General features: G+C 60.2%; 2 non-coding genes and 1 pseudogene across 2 annotated transcripts in view; all 3 read left to right on the plus strand.

Annotated features, from left to right (window-relative positions):
• Window positions 1-7,468: 7,468 nt before the first annotated feature.
• On the plus strand, window positions 7,469-9,837 carry LOC145272008 (small subunit ribosomal RNA; annotated as a pseudogene).
• Window positions 9,838-10,232: 395 nt separating this feature from the next.
• On the plus strand, window positions 10,233-10,390 carry LOC145271482 (5.8S ribosomal RNA). The gene has a single exon (XR_013865896.1). It is a non-coding gene; the product is annotated as a 5.8S ribosomal RNA (ribosomal RNA).
• Window positions 10,391-10,984: 594 nt separating this feature from the next.
• The window catches only part of LOC145272016 (large subunit ribosomal RNA), a 5,718-nt gene continuing 4,202 nt past the window's right edge, over window positions 10,985-12,500 (plus strand). Inside the window, exon 1 of the ribosomal RNA XR_013866136.1 lies at window positions 10,985-12,500. This exon is cut by the window's right edge and continues 4,202 nt beyond it. This is a non-coding gene — a ribosomal RNA (large subunit ribosomal RNA).

The following is a 12,500-nucleotide window of genomic DNA, read 5'->3' on the forward strand; positions in this document are numbered from 1 at the left end:
TCCCTCCATCTCCCAGAGAGGACCGCGTCGGCGCAGTCCTTCCGCTTAACACTATAAAGCCGCTGAATGGCAGCAAAAGCCGCCCTCCGCAACGCCTTCTTGTCACCCTTCGGGGCACCAGCCGCAGACCTAGGTCTAGATCCTTTCCTCCCGTGAGACTGGTTCTTTCGAGCCAGCCTCCCAGACCGCTTCTTGCGAAGCGGCCGGCCCGATCTTAGCGCATCGTCCCCCTCCCCTCCATTGGACGGGGAGAGGTAGCGCAGGAGGAAGGTGTCGATCTGCCCGGTTACCACCTCCAGGTCGGTACCCTGGCGGATCAAACCAAGAATCCGCCGCAATTCGACGCAAGCTTGATCAAAGGATGGACCAAGCTCTCCGAGAACCAGCTCAACCTGATTCTCCACCTTCGGCCGCCAACCCCGATCATCCACAGCTGGACTCAAAGAATCGCACTCCACAACCGTCTCCACCGCAGGAGAGCTCACACTATTAACACCCGCCGGAGACTTCTGCTTTGCCAGATGGATTAGGCGCTTCCTCACCGCTTCAGCAGAGCGGCCAAAGCGGGGAGAAATTGCGACACACAACTCCGCCTTCGTTCGATATCGATCCCTCATCTCGGACGCACAAGCTGACAAAAGAGTATCTTCCTCAGAACTCCAGGCCGAACCGGGACGGGCCCCAGCAACCCTGTCCTGGTTGAGATCTTCCGGGTGAGCATGCCTCCGGTGTTGGGATAAACCGCGACCAGAAGCAAACCCACGTCCACACGGGCACACAAAGGGGGAACGATTTCCATCACTATCCGACCCAGTCAATCGGTCGCTGAGGGTAGCAGTGTCCACGGAACCAGGGGGAACCGTGTTTTCTTTATTTACTTTCTTAGGGACCACTGCTATACCCACCCGACGGGAGGTCAGCCCACCGGGAGGGTTTGTTACACCCTCAGCCGTCAAATCTCAACTGTCTTCCTAGTCGGCTTCCTAGTCGGTGTGCGGGCCTCCAGAGCTCGATAAAGTAGTGGTGTCGCTAGCGGTCGAGAAGGCACTTTTCGACGCCTACTGCCACCCCCACATGGCGGTAGGCGCAAAACTGGAAAATCGCCGACCAGAAATGTCGCTTCGTATAATCGACGTTTTTTTTGACCACCATTTTCGGGTGTCGGAGGTGGGTCTGGACGAATACCAACACCATTTCTGGGGTTTCACAACCGCCCGGCTTCTCCGACATATGTTGGAAAGGAGTAGCGATCGAGCGACGGGGGCTGTCGGTAGGCGGCCGCGGGTTGCATGTGTGCCCGGGACAGCACCCCCATCCAACTAAGGGGTGTCCCCCGGGGGCCAGGGGGACCTCGTCCAGGTCGGCCGGGCGCTTCCAGACGCCTACCGACACCGGTCAGGTCGGCGAGGCTCCCGGCGGCCCCGAGCGGGACCACAGGTTGCGGAAGGCGTCCAAGTGAGCGGCGGCGACGCCAGGAGGCCCCCGGGGTCGACTCCGCGGCTTCCTAGTCGGTGTGCGGGCCTCCAGAGCTCGATAAAGTAGTGGTGTCGCTAGCGGTCGAGAAGGCACTTTTCGACGCCTACTGCCACCCCCACATGGCGGTAGGCGCAAAACTGGAAAATCGCCGACCAGAAATGTCGCTTCGTATAATCGACGTTTTTTTTGACCACCATTTTCGGGTGTCGGAGGTGGGTCTGGACGAATACCAACACCATTTCTGGGGTTTCACAACCGCCCGGCTTCTCCGACATATGTTGGAAAGGAGTAGCGATCGAGCGACGGGGGCTGTCGGTAGGCGGCCGCGGGTTGCATGTGTGCCCGGGACAGCACCCCCATCCAACTAAGGGGTGTCCCCCGGGGGCCAGGGGGACCTCGTCCAGGTCGGCCGGGCGCTTCCAGACGCCTACCGACACCGGTCAGGTCGGCGAGGCTCCCGGCGGCCCCGAGCGGGACCACAGGTTGCGGAAGGCGTCCAAGTGAGCGGCGGCGACGCCAGGAGGCCCCCGGGGTCGACTCCGCGGCTTCCTAGTCGGTGTGCGGGCCTCCAGAGCTCGATAAAGTAGTGGTGTCGCTAGCGGTCGAGAAGGCACTTTTCGACGCCTACTGCCACCCCCACATGGCGGTAGGCGCAAAACTGGAAAATCGCCGACCAGAAATGTCGCTTCGTATAATCGACGTTTTTTTTTACCACCATTTTCGGGTGTCGGAGGTGGGTCTGGACGAATACCAACACCATTTCTGGGGTTTCACAACCGCCCGGCTTCTCCGACATATGTTGGAAAGGAGTAGCGATCGAGCGACGGGGGCTGTCGGTAGGCGGCCGCGGGTTGCATGTGTGCCCGGGACAGCACCCCCATCCAACTAAGGGGTGTCCCCCGGGGGCCAGGGGGACCTCGTCCAGGTCGGCCGGGCGCTTCCAGACGCCTACCGACACCGGTCAGGTCGGCGAGGCTCCCGGCGGCCCCGAGCGGGACCACAGGTTGCGGAAGGCGTCCAAGTGAGCGGCGGCGACGCCAGGAGGCCCCCGGGGTCGACTCCGCGGCTTCCTAGTCGGTGTGCGGGCCTCCAGAGCTCGATAAAGTAGTGGTGTCGCTAGCGGTCGAGAAGGCACTTTTCGACGCCTACTGCCACCCCCACATGGCGGTAGGCGCAAAACTGGAAAATCGCCGACCAGAAATGTCGCTTCGTATAATCGACGTTTTTTTTGACCACCATTTTCAGGTGTCGGAGGTGGGTCTGGACGAATACCAACACCATTTCTGGGGTTTCACAACCGCCCGGCTTCTCCGACATATGTTGGAAAGGAGTAGCGATCGAGCGACGGGGGCTGTCGGTAGGCGGCCGCGGGTTGCATGTGTGCCCGGGACAGCACCCCCATCCAACTAAGGGGTGTCCCCAGGGGGCCAGGGGGACCTCGTCCAGGTCGGCCGGGCGCTTCCAGACGCCTACCGACACCGGTCAGGTCGGCGAGGCTCCCGGCGGCCCCGAGCGGGACCACAGGTTGCGGAAGGCGTCCAAGTGAGCGGCGGCGACGCCAGGAGGCCCCCGGGGTCGACTCCGCGGCTTCCTAGTCGGTGTGCGGGCCTCCAGAGCTCGATAAAGTAGTGGTGTCGCTAGCGGTCGAGAAGGCACTTTTCGACGCCTACTGCCACCCCCACATGGCGGTAGGCGCAAAACTGGAAAATCGCCGACCAGAAATGTCGCTTCGTATAATCGACGTTTTTTTTGACCACCATTTTCGGGTGTCGGAGGTGGGTCTGGACGAATACCAACACCATTTCTGGGGTTTCACAACCGCCCGGCTTCTCCGACATATGTTGGAAAGGAGTAGCGATCGAGCGACGGGGGCTGTCGGTAGGCGGCCGCGGGTTGCATGTGTGCCCGGGACAGCACCCCCATCCAACTAAGGGGTGTCCCCCGGGGGCCAGGGGGACCTCGTCCAGGTCGGCCGGGCGCTTCCAGACGCCTACCGACACCGGTCAGGTCGGCGAGGCTCCCGGCGGCCCCGAGCGGGACCACAGGTTGCGGAAGGCGTCCAAGTGAGCGGCGGCGACGCCAGGAGGCCCCCGGGGTCGACTCCGCGGCTTCCTAGTCGGTGTGCGGGCCTCCAGAGCTCGATAAAGTAGTGGTGTCGCTAGCGGTCGAGAAGGCACTTTTCGACGCCTACTGCCACCCCCACATGGCGGTAGGCGCAAAACTGGAAAATCGCCGACCAGAAATGTCGCTTCGTATAATCGACGTTTTTTTTGACCACCATTTTCGGGTGTCGGAGGTGGGTCTGGACGAATACCAACACCATTTCTGGGGTTTCACAACCGCCCGGCTTCTCCGACATATGTTGGAAAGGAGTAGCGATCGAGCGACGGGGGCTGTCGGTAGGCGGCCGCGGGTTGCATGTGTGCCCGGGACAGCACCCCCATCCAACTAAGGGGTGTCCCCCGGGGGCCAGGGGGACCTCGTCCAGGTCGGCCGGGCGCTTCCAGACGCCTACCGACACCGGTCAGGTCGGCGAGGCTCCCGGCGGCCCCGAGCGGGACCACAGGTTGCGGAAGGCGTCCAAGTGAGCGGCGGCGACGCCAGGAGGCCCCCGGGGTCGACTCCGCGGCTTCCTAGTCGGTGTGCGGGCCTCCAGAGCTCGATAAAGTAGTGGTGTCGCTAGCGGTCGAGAAGGCACTTTTCGACGCCTACTGCCACCCCCACATGGCGGTAGGCGCAAAACTGGAAAATCGCCGACCAGAAATGTCGCTTCGTATAATCGACGTTTTTTTTGACCACCATTTTCGGGTGTCGGAGGTGGGTCTGGACGAATACCAACACCATTTCTGGGGTTTCACAACCGCCCGGCTTCTCCGACATATGTTGGAAAGGAGTAGCGATCGAGCGACGGGGGCTGTCGGTAGGCGGCCGCGGGTTGCATGTGTGCCCGGGACAGCACCCCCATCCAACTAAGGGGTGTCCCCCGGGGGCCAGGGGGACCTCGTCCAGGTCGGCCGGGCGCTTCCAGACGCCTACCGACACCGGTCAGGTCGGCGAGGCTCCCGGCGGCCCCGAGCGGGACCACAGGTTGCGGAAGGCGTCCAAGTGAGCGGCGGCGAGAAGCGGAGGCCCCCGGGGTCGACTCCGCGGCCCCCTTTCAGGTGTGCGGGCCCTCCAGTAGGCCTCAAGTAGTGGTGTCGCTAGCGGTCGAGAAGGCACTTTTCGACGCCTACTGCCACCCCCACATGGCGGTAGGTGTAAAATCGGAATAGACCGGACCAGGAATGTCGAGGGGGAAAAAAATGACAAAGTCCTGGTGTGCCTAGGCGTCGAGAAGGCACTTTGCGACGCCTACCGACATCCCCATGTGGCAGTAGGCGTAAAACTGGAAAATCGCCGACCAGAAATGTCGCTTCGTATAATCGACGTTTTTTTTGACCACCATTTTCAGGTGTCGGAGGTGGGTCTGGACAAATACCAACACCATTTCTGGGGTTTTCCAGTTTGAAAGTTTTATAAAACATGTTCGGTAGGAAGCACACTTTGGTGTGTCGGTTCGTCGGAGCAGCGACTCTTTGCCTCGTGGTGGTCCGGAACGTCTCTACGGGCTTGTCGCAAAGGCGTCAGAAAGTGGCATCTCCGCCGCCTAGGGCTGTCACCGTTATCGCTGTCGCCGCGCTCCAACTTGTTTTGATCCGCCGCCTTCGTTCCTGCCAACCGTGCGCCCGCTCATCGTCGTTAGGTTATAATACGTGGTACGTGTGTGTGCTTCTCCGTGGACCTAGGGCTGCTCGACGTGTCGAACGATATGTTGGAACAACTAACGGCTCCTTTTCCTGGTTCCATAGTCGTCGTGGTACCCGCGTCGTCAGCCATATCTATGTCCACCATGTTTAGCCGATACGTTTGCTGCAGCTTCTGCTTCCGCCTCAGCGTTCGCCGCTCTCAGCCGCCGCTGTTGTTGCTGCCGTTCTGCCATTCAACCACTACCTGCGAATCTTTCGATGATCGGCCGAACGACCCATCGCTGTGCGACCGATAAATCCTCCGGATTAGGGAGAAACGCCGCCGCTCTCTGCCGCCGTCGAACGGAAAAACGTACATTGTAACGAACGAACGAACGAACGAACGAATTAACGAACGAGCGAACAAACAAACAAAAATAGCCGCGGGGGATGCACTATGTAGATCCTGATCCCCTTGTAACCATACGTACGTTGTTCGATGCTCTCCCGTCCTGGAAGTCGCCGCAGCAAACAGGAGGATGAGCAGCAGCAGGCGCCGCCGCCGTAACCGCCGCCTGCCTGCCGCCTCCTACTCCTGTCAGCGTCCGATCTCACAGCCGTGTGAACGTTCGCTGACACCCGATTTCTTTCCGTCTGGCAAAACCTTGGACGTCCCGCTCGCGGTACACGTGCTGCAGCGACTTCTCGTCCGACAACGCATAAGCGTCGACGTCTGCCGCCGCATCTTCTGATACGTGGACGGTGATAGCGCTAGTCCCTTCTTGCGCCACCTCCACCTTTGTTAGCGCCAAAGAAGATCGATCGAGCAGTCGTGGTCGCAGTCGATTAACCCGTTTTCACCGTCCGCAGTTCCCAAGCCGCCGATCAAGTCGTTGCTCTTCTTGTTCGTTCTTCCCATACCGTCGATTTGCACGGCTGCCGGATGAGCCATCCTCTGTCCGGCGAAGCGCTCACGTCAGTGATCGATACTTGCACCGACAGTCCTCCCGCTCGCGACTCGGTGCTCGAATCGGACTCGTTCGTTTTTATCTCGATGCGATTGTGAAAAGGGGGACCGGTCGTCAATGTCGTGTGTGTCGACGATGTTGTTCGCCCGGTCCGCCGCGTTGTTGTCGTTTTTTTTTTTTTTTTTTCCCCTAACGTTCGCCGTCGCACGGACGAAAGGGTGAGAAAAAAAGCTCGAAAAAGCCGCCCAAAAAAATCGGACCGAGGAGCCGCTTGCGAGAACGCGCCATGTGCACGTTGTCTCTCCTCGGTTTTCCGAGCACGAACACGACGCCGGTCGGTCGGTCGGTCGGTCGACGAAGGCGACGACGAAGGTGACGGGAAAATTTACGCCGCCGCTGCCCTGGTCCAGCTCCTCCCCGATGACGGCTGTGATGTTGACGTTGACGTTGGCGACGACGACGACGACGACGGAGACGACGACGACGACGAGACGGCATCGATGGCGACCACGATGACGACGACCTCGACGAGTTCAGTCTGCACCTTGACCTCCGATGTCCGTGTGCACTGCCGTCGTGCTGTTTGTCGTTTGTCGTATGTATCGCTGTCAAGGGTGCCGTTGTCGTTGTTGTTGTCGACGTTGTTGCTTGCTCTCTCGTCTCGGTCGGTTGGTACGTTGATGACGACGACGACGACGAAGACGACGACGACGACGACGAGACGGCATCGATGGCGACCACGATGACGACGACCTCGACGATTCCAGTCTGCACCTTGACCTCCGATGTCCGTGTGCACTGCCGTCGTGCTGTTTGTCGTTTGTCGTATGTATCGCTGTCAAGGGTGCCGTTGTCGATGTTGTTGTTGTCGACGCTGTCGTCTGTTCTCTCTTCTCGGCCGGCTGTGACGTGGACGTTGACGACGACGACGACGAGACGGAATCGATGGCGACCACGATGACGACGACCTCGGCGAGTTCAGTCTGCACCTTGACCCTCGATGTCCGTGTGCACTGCCGTCGTGCTGCTTGTCGTTTGTCGTATGTATCGCTGTCAAGGGTGCCGTTGTCGTTGTTGTTGTCGACGTTGGTCGCTTTCGTTCTTTGAGTCTCGGTCTCGGTCCAAGTCAGGGGAGAAACAAAAAAGAGGCCATCAGCGCGGGCAGCGCGCTTCTACTGACGGCGAACCCCCTCGAAAAATAAATAAACACGTGCCCGTCGTTGTAGTTGTCTGTCTTATGTCGGTCGGTCGGTCGGTCGGTCTGTCGTTCTGTCGAAACAAAGTCCCAAATTCCAACGATACCTGGTTGATCCTGCCAGTAGTCATATGCTTGTCTCAAAGCTTAAGCCATGCAAGTGTAAGTTCACGCCACGCATTAGAACGGGCGAAACCGCGAATGGCTCAGGAACCGGACCTAATCCTCGGGACCGTATTCCTCCTCGGAGGCGATGGATAACTGTGGCAATTCTAGAGCTAATACATGTGACACAGGCCGCGATCGGTCGGCGCGCCGTCGTCGCCACGCCTCGCGCGCTGGCACCCGCGTCGGCCGTTCCGGGTCGCGGCGCTACATATTAGACTGAGACCGATGCGCGTCATTCCGTCCTCCCGTCGTCGGCGTTCCCGCTCGCGGGTCCGTTCGGTGGCGGGGCTCATAGGGCGGCGCGCTCCGCTTTGGTGACTCTGGATAACTCACTGGTCGATCGCACGAGCTTTCACGCCCGGCGACGGGTCTCTCGAGGGTCCGCCCTATCAACTGTCGACGGTCGGTTAAGTGCCTACCGTGGTTACTACGGGTAACGGGGAATCGGGGTTCGATTCCGGAGAGGGAGCATGCGAAACGGCTACCACATCCAAGGAAGGCAGCAGGCGCGCAAATTACCCACTCCCGGCACGGGGAGGTAGTGACGAAAAATAACGACGCGGGACTCTGTCGAGGCCCCGCGATCGGAATGAGTACACTTCAAATCCGTTAACGAGGACCAACCGGAGGGCAAGTCTGGTGCCAGCAGCCGCGGTAATTCCAGCTCCGGTAGCGTATATTAAAGTTGTTGCGGTTAAAAAGCTCGTAGTCCGAACTCGGGTTCGTGGTCGCGCAAGCGGCCCCGGGGCGGCGGCGCCATCGTCCGTCGTTGACTTTGGTCGTCCGTTCGCATTCCCGGCCCTTTCCGCCGGTGTCAACCGCTAGCATACCCGCCACGCGGTCCTGCCGGCGAGGTGGACGAGGAGGTCGTGATCGGGATCCGGGAAAAAAAAACAAGTGGTCGTCGGTTCGGTTCCGGGAGTAGTCTAACGGGGGGGTGCTACGTGTGTGTGTTTGGGTGTGTTCATTCGCATCCCCGCACTCTGACCCCCGCGCTTCTCTCCCTCTCCCTTTCCGCGCGTTCCTCTTTTTTTTGAACCCCCCGGTCCGCTCCGAGTCCCTGCTTCGTGTCTTGTCTGCGCGCGTGTTGCGGTCGGCGGTTTCTCCTCCAAGGGTGCTCTTAACCGAGTGTCCGCGGCGGCCGGTACGTTCACTTTGAAAAAATTAGAGTGCTCAGAGCGGGCTGTTCAAGCTTGCATACGATAAGCATGGAATGATGGAAGAGGGCCTCGTCTACGTCTGTCGGTCTCCGTCTACGGCGAGGCAATGATCGAAGGGAGCGGTCGGGGCCACTCGTATTGCGACGTTAGAGGTGAAATTCTTGGATCGTCGCAAGACGAACTGCAGCGATGGCGTGTGGCAAGCACGTTTTCCTCGATCAAGAGCGAAAGTCGGAGGTTCGAAGACGATCAGATACCGTCGTAGTTCCGACCGTAAACGATGCCGACCGGCGATCCGCCGGCGTTCGCTTCCATGACCCGGCGGGTAGCCTGCGGGAAACCAGAGTTCGGTTCCGGGGGGAGTATGGTTGCAAAGCTGAAACTTAAAGGAATTGACGGAAGGGCACCACCAGGAGTGGAGCCTGCGGCTTAATTTGACTCAACACGGGAAAACTCACCCGGTCCGGACACCGGTAGGATTGACAGATCGATAGCTCTTTCTCGATTCGGTGGGTGGTGGTGCATGGCCGTTCTTAGTTGGTGGAGCGATCCGTCTGGTTGATTCCGATAACGAACGAGACTCCGGCCTGCTAACTAGTGCGCCGATGTCAGTGATTTTTACGGCGGGCTCGGCGTCCTCCGTGGCGCTCGGGTCCGGGTCGGTTTTCTCACGCACTTCTTAGAGGGACGGGTGGCAGAAAGCCACACGAGGCGGAGCGATAACAGGTCTGTGATGCCCTTAGATGTCCGGGGCCGCACGCGCGCTACACTGGAGGTATCAGCGGGGACTTCGCCCCGGCCCGAGAGGGTTGGGAAACCTCTGAACCACCTCCCGTGATAGGGATCGGGGCCTGTAACCAACCCCGTGAACGAGGAATTCCCGGTAGGCGCGGGTCAACAGCCCGCGTCGATCACGTCCCTGCCCTTTGTACACACCGCCCGTCGCTACTACCGATCGAACGGTCCGGTGAGGTCCTCGGATCTGGCCGACGACGCCGCCGGGCAGTGCGCGACGTGTCCGTCACGACACTCGTGCATCTACGCCTCGGCGTTCGATGCCTGGAGAAGACGACCGAACCCGATCGTTTAGAGGAAGTAAAAGTCGTAACAAGGTTTCCGTAGGTGAACCTGCGGAAGGATCATTACCGTTTTCCCGTTCGAGACTGGTTTGTTGTTTTCCGGCCTACCTCCTCTGTCTGTCGGCGTCAACGCCTCGAATGCGCGCAAACAAACCTATAAAAGGCGGAGCGAGAGATAGATTTGTGGTGACGCGGAGGTTTTTAAAGCCCCAGCTCTTCTTGCTTGCTTCCGCGTCTTACCACCTGTTTGTTTTTTCGCCCACCGCAAGTGATGGCCGCTTCTTCTTTGCCTTGTCGCCGCTTTATCGTTTTTTTTGTTTTTTGCAGCCGCTGTGCCACCGCCGCTAGCTAAAAACAAACTACTCGCGACATTGCAATGCCGTCACGCCTCCTCGCACAGACCTCCTCGCACACTACTAAATCTATATAAACAAAAACTAATATAAAAAACCCAAGTGCTGAACCCTGGACGGGGGATCACTCGGCTCGTCCGTCGATGAAGAGCGCGGCCAGCCGCGAGAACTGATGCGAATTGCAGGACTCAGTGAACATCGACACCTCGAACGCACATTGCGGCCCCGAGATCCCTTGTCTCGGGGCCACGTCCGGTCGAGAGGCGGAACGTTACATGTCTTTCTCCGTTAACGAAACGACATCTTGCCGTCCCCGTGCCCGCCCGGTCCTCGGCACGGTGGTAACCGGGACGTCGCAGGAGCGAGTGACGAGGGGGGAAGAAAAATAAAAAAAGAATTGACTCCTTTCAATGTCTTTTTTTTTTTAAAACCCTCTCCGGCCTCCTCCTTCGTCTCCCGCTGGCAGACCGCGGAGTCTTTTCCCTTTTCGACCGCGTGAAGAAACACTGTGGAGGAGGAGCAGGAGGAGTCTGTCCGAAAGCAGCCGAAGGGAGACCAAAAAAAAAAGTACCGACCTAACCGACTGCCGACGTAAGCGCCGCCTGCTCGTCTCGCTCTCTGCCTCATGAAGGTGTCTCTCAGCGACGCCTCGAGCAGCGCGACGAGCACGGCCGTCGCACCGTAAAAAGGTGGCCGCGTCGTAGGCAACGCAACGTCGGATGGGGAGGACCCACGCTTTTTTTTAATTGTTGGCTTCTTCATTTTCGGTCGGACGGGCGCTATATCGGCCAGCCGTCGTCACACGGAGGGTACCGATCGAGATTCCTCTCCTCCAAACACCACACTCTACTAAAAACCGCCGCCCTCGGCTCGGACGAGACGACCCGCTGAACTTAAGCATATCGCTAAGCGGAGGAAAAGAAACCAACCGGGATTCCCTTAGTAACGGCGAGTGAACCGGGAGAAGCCCAACGCCGAATCCCGTCGCAAGTTAAAGGCTTCGGGACGTGTGGCGCATGGGTCGAAGGCAGCCGTTCGTTTTCGTCTCGCATAGTTCGGAGTTCCCTCGATCGGGGCCGCCCGCGGCGGGTGCCAGGCCCATTCGGTGCGGACGGCGAGCGACGGCCTTCGATCCGAGAGTCGGGTTGCTTGGGAACGCAGCCCAAATCGGGTGGTAAGCTCCATCCAAGGCTAAATACCGGGACGAGTCCGATAGTCGACAAGTACCGTGAGGGAAAGTTGAAAAGAACTTTGGAGAGAGAGTTCAAGAGAACGTGAAACCGCCCAGGGGTAAACGGGTGGGACCGCTCACCGCGATCGCGGGGGGACTCAGTCCGGTGCTGCCTAGGCTCGAGCCCAAACTCGATGTGTGTTCTTGAAAGAGAGGCCGTCGCGGCACAGGTCGTCGTTCGTCGTGTCCGCGGGGGACTCGTTCTCCGCGGTTCCAGCTTTTGTGCCCGCGTCGCCGACGAAGGAGACGGGCCGCGTGGATAGCGGGAAGGGAAACGTGGTGACGACCGCGGCGTCGGTAGGTGGCTGCGTCGGTTGGCTGCGACGGAGGGGACTCGTCCTCTCGATCGCTGCTGCCGCCGGGCCCTAACCCGCCGCATCCGTCGCCGCCGCTTCTTCTTTCCTCCTGCTCCCTCCGCGCGCGACTCCGCTGCACCCGTCCCCTTCATCATCGCTCGGCGTAATCATGGCGCGGGCGCTTCGGCGCGACCTCCGCGCGGCCGGCACCGGACGCACTTCCCCTCCGGTCCGTCGTCGCGACCCGTTCCCGGCGTGCAGGTCGAACACGCGGGTTTTTTTCCGTAGGCGGCAGGCGTTTCATCACCCTGAAAACCCCCGTCTTCCCACCTTGTGAAGTCGGGGGCCACCGGCCGTCGGGCCCGCGAACGTAACTGCCCCTTTCTGCCGGGAACGGAGGAAATCTGACACGATCCGTTACACGTGGCGAGCCGGTCCGTTTTGATCCCGCCGGAAGTCGCGTGCGGGCGACGCGCACTTTGTGTGTGTCGCTCCCTAGGCGCCCCACCGTCTCGGGCGCGTGCGCGATGAGAGGCGGGATAGGACTGGCGCGGCCTCGCCGTCACGCACCTCGCCGACGTTTCGGGTTCTTGTCGGGGGCAACCCCGCCCGCGCCCGTTTCCGTTTCCGGAGAGGTCGCTCGGCGACGCTTTTTTACTCGAGCCGCCCGCCACCCCGGGTCAGCGACGTGCATCGGCAACCCACCCGACCCGTCTTGAAACACGGACCGAGGAGTCCTGGCCGTTCGCGAGTCGTAGGGGCCACCTCTGACTAACCCCGAAGGCGAAGCGAAAGCGAGAGAGCGTGTAGGAGGGCGTCGATCGGGAGAGGTGTCGTGGCAAAGTCGTC

The sequence above is a fragment of the Euprymna scolopes genome, chromosome 46, assembly GCF_053919585.1.
Source record: "Euprymna scolopes isolate OS-2025 chromosome 46, ASM5391958v1, whole genome shotgun sequence".
Lineage (NCBI taxonomy): Eukaryota > Metazoa > Mollusca > Cephalopoda > Sepiida > Sepiolidae > Euprymna > Euprymna scolopes.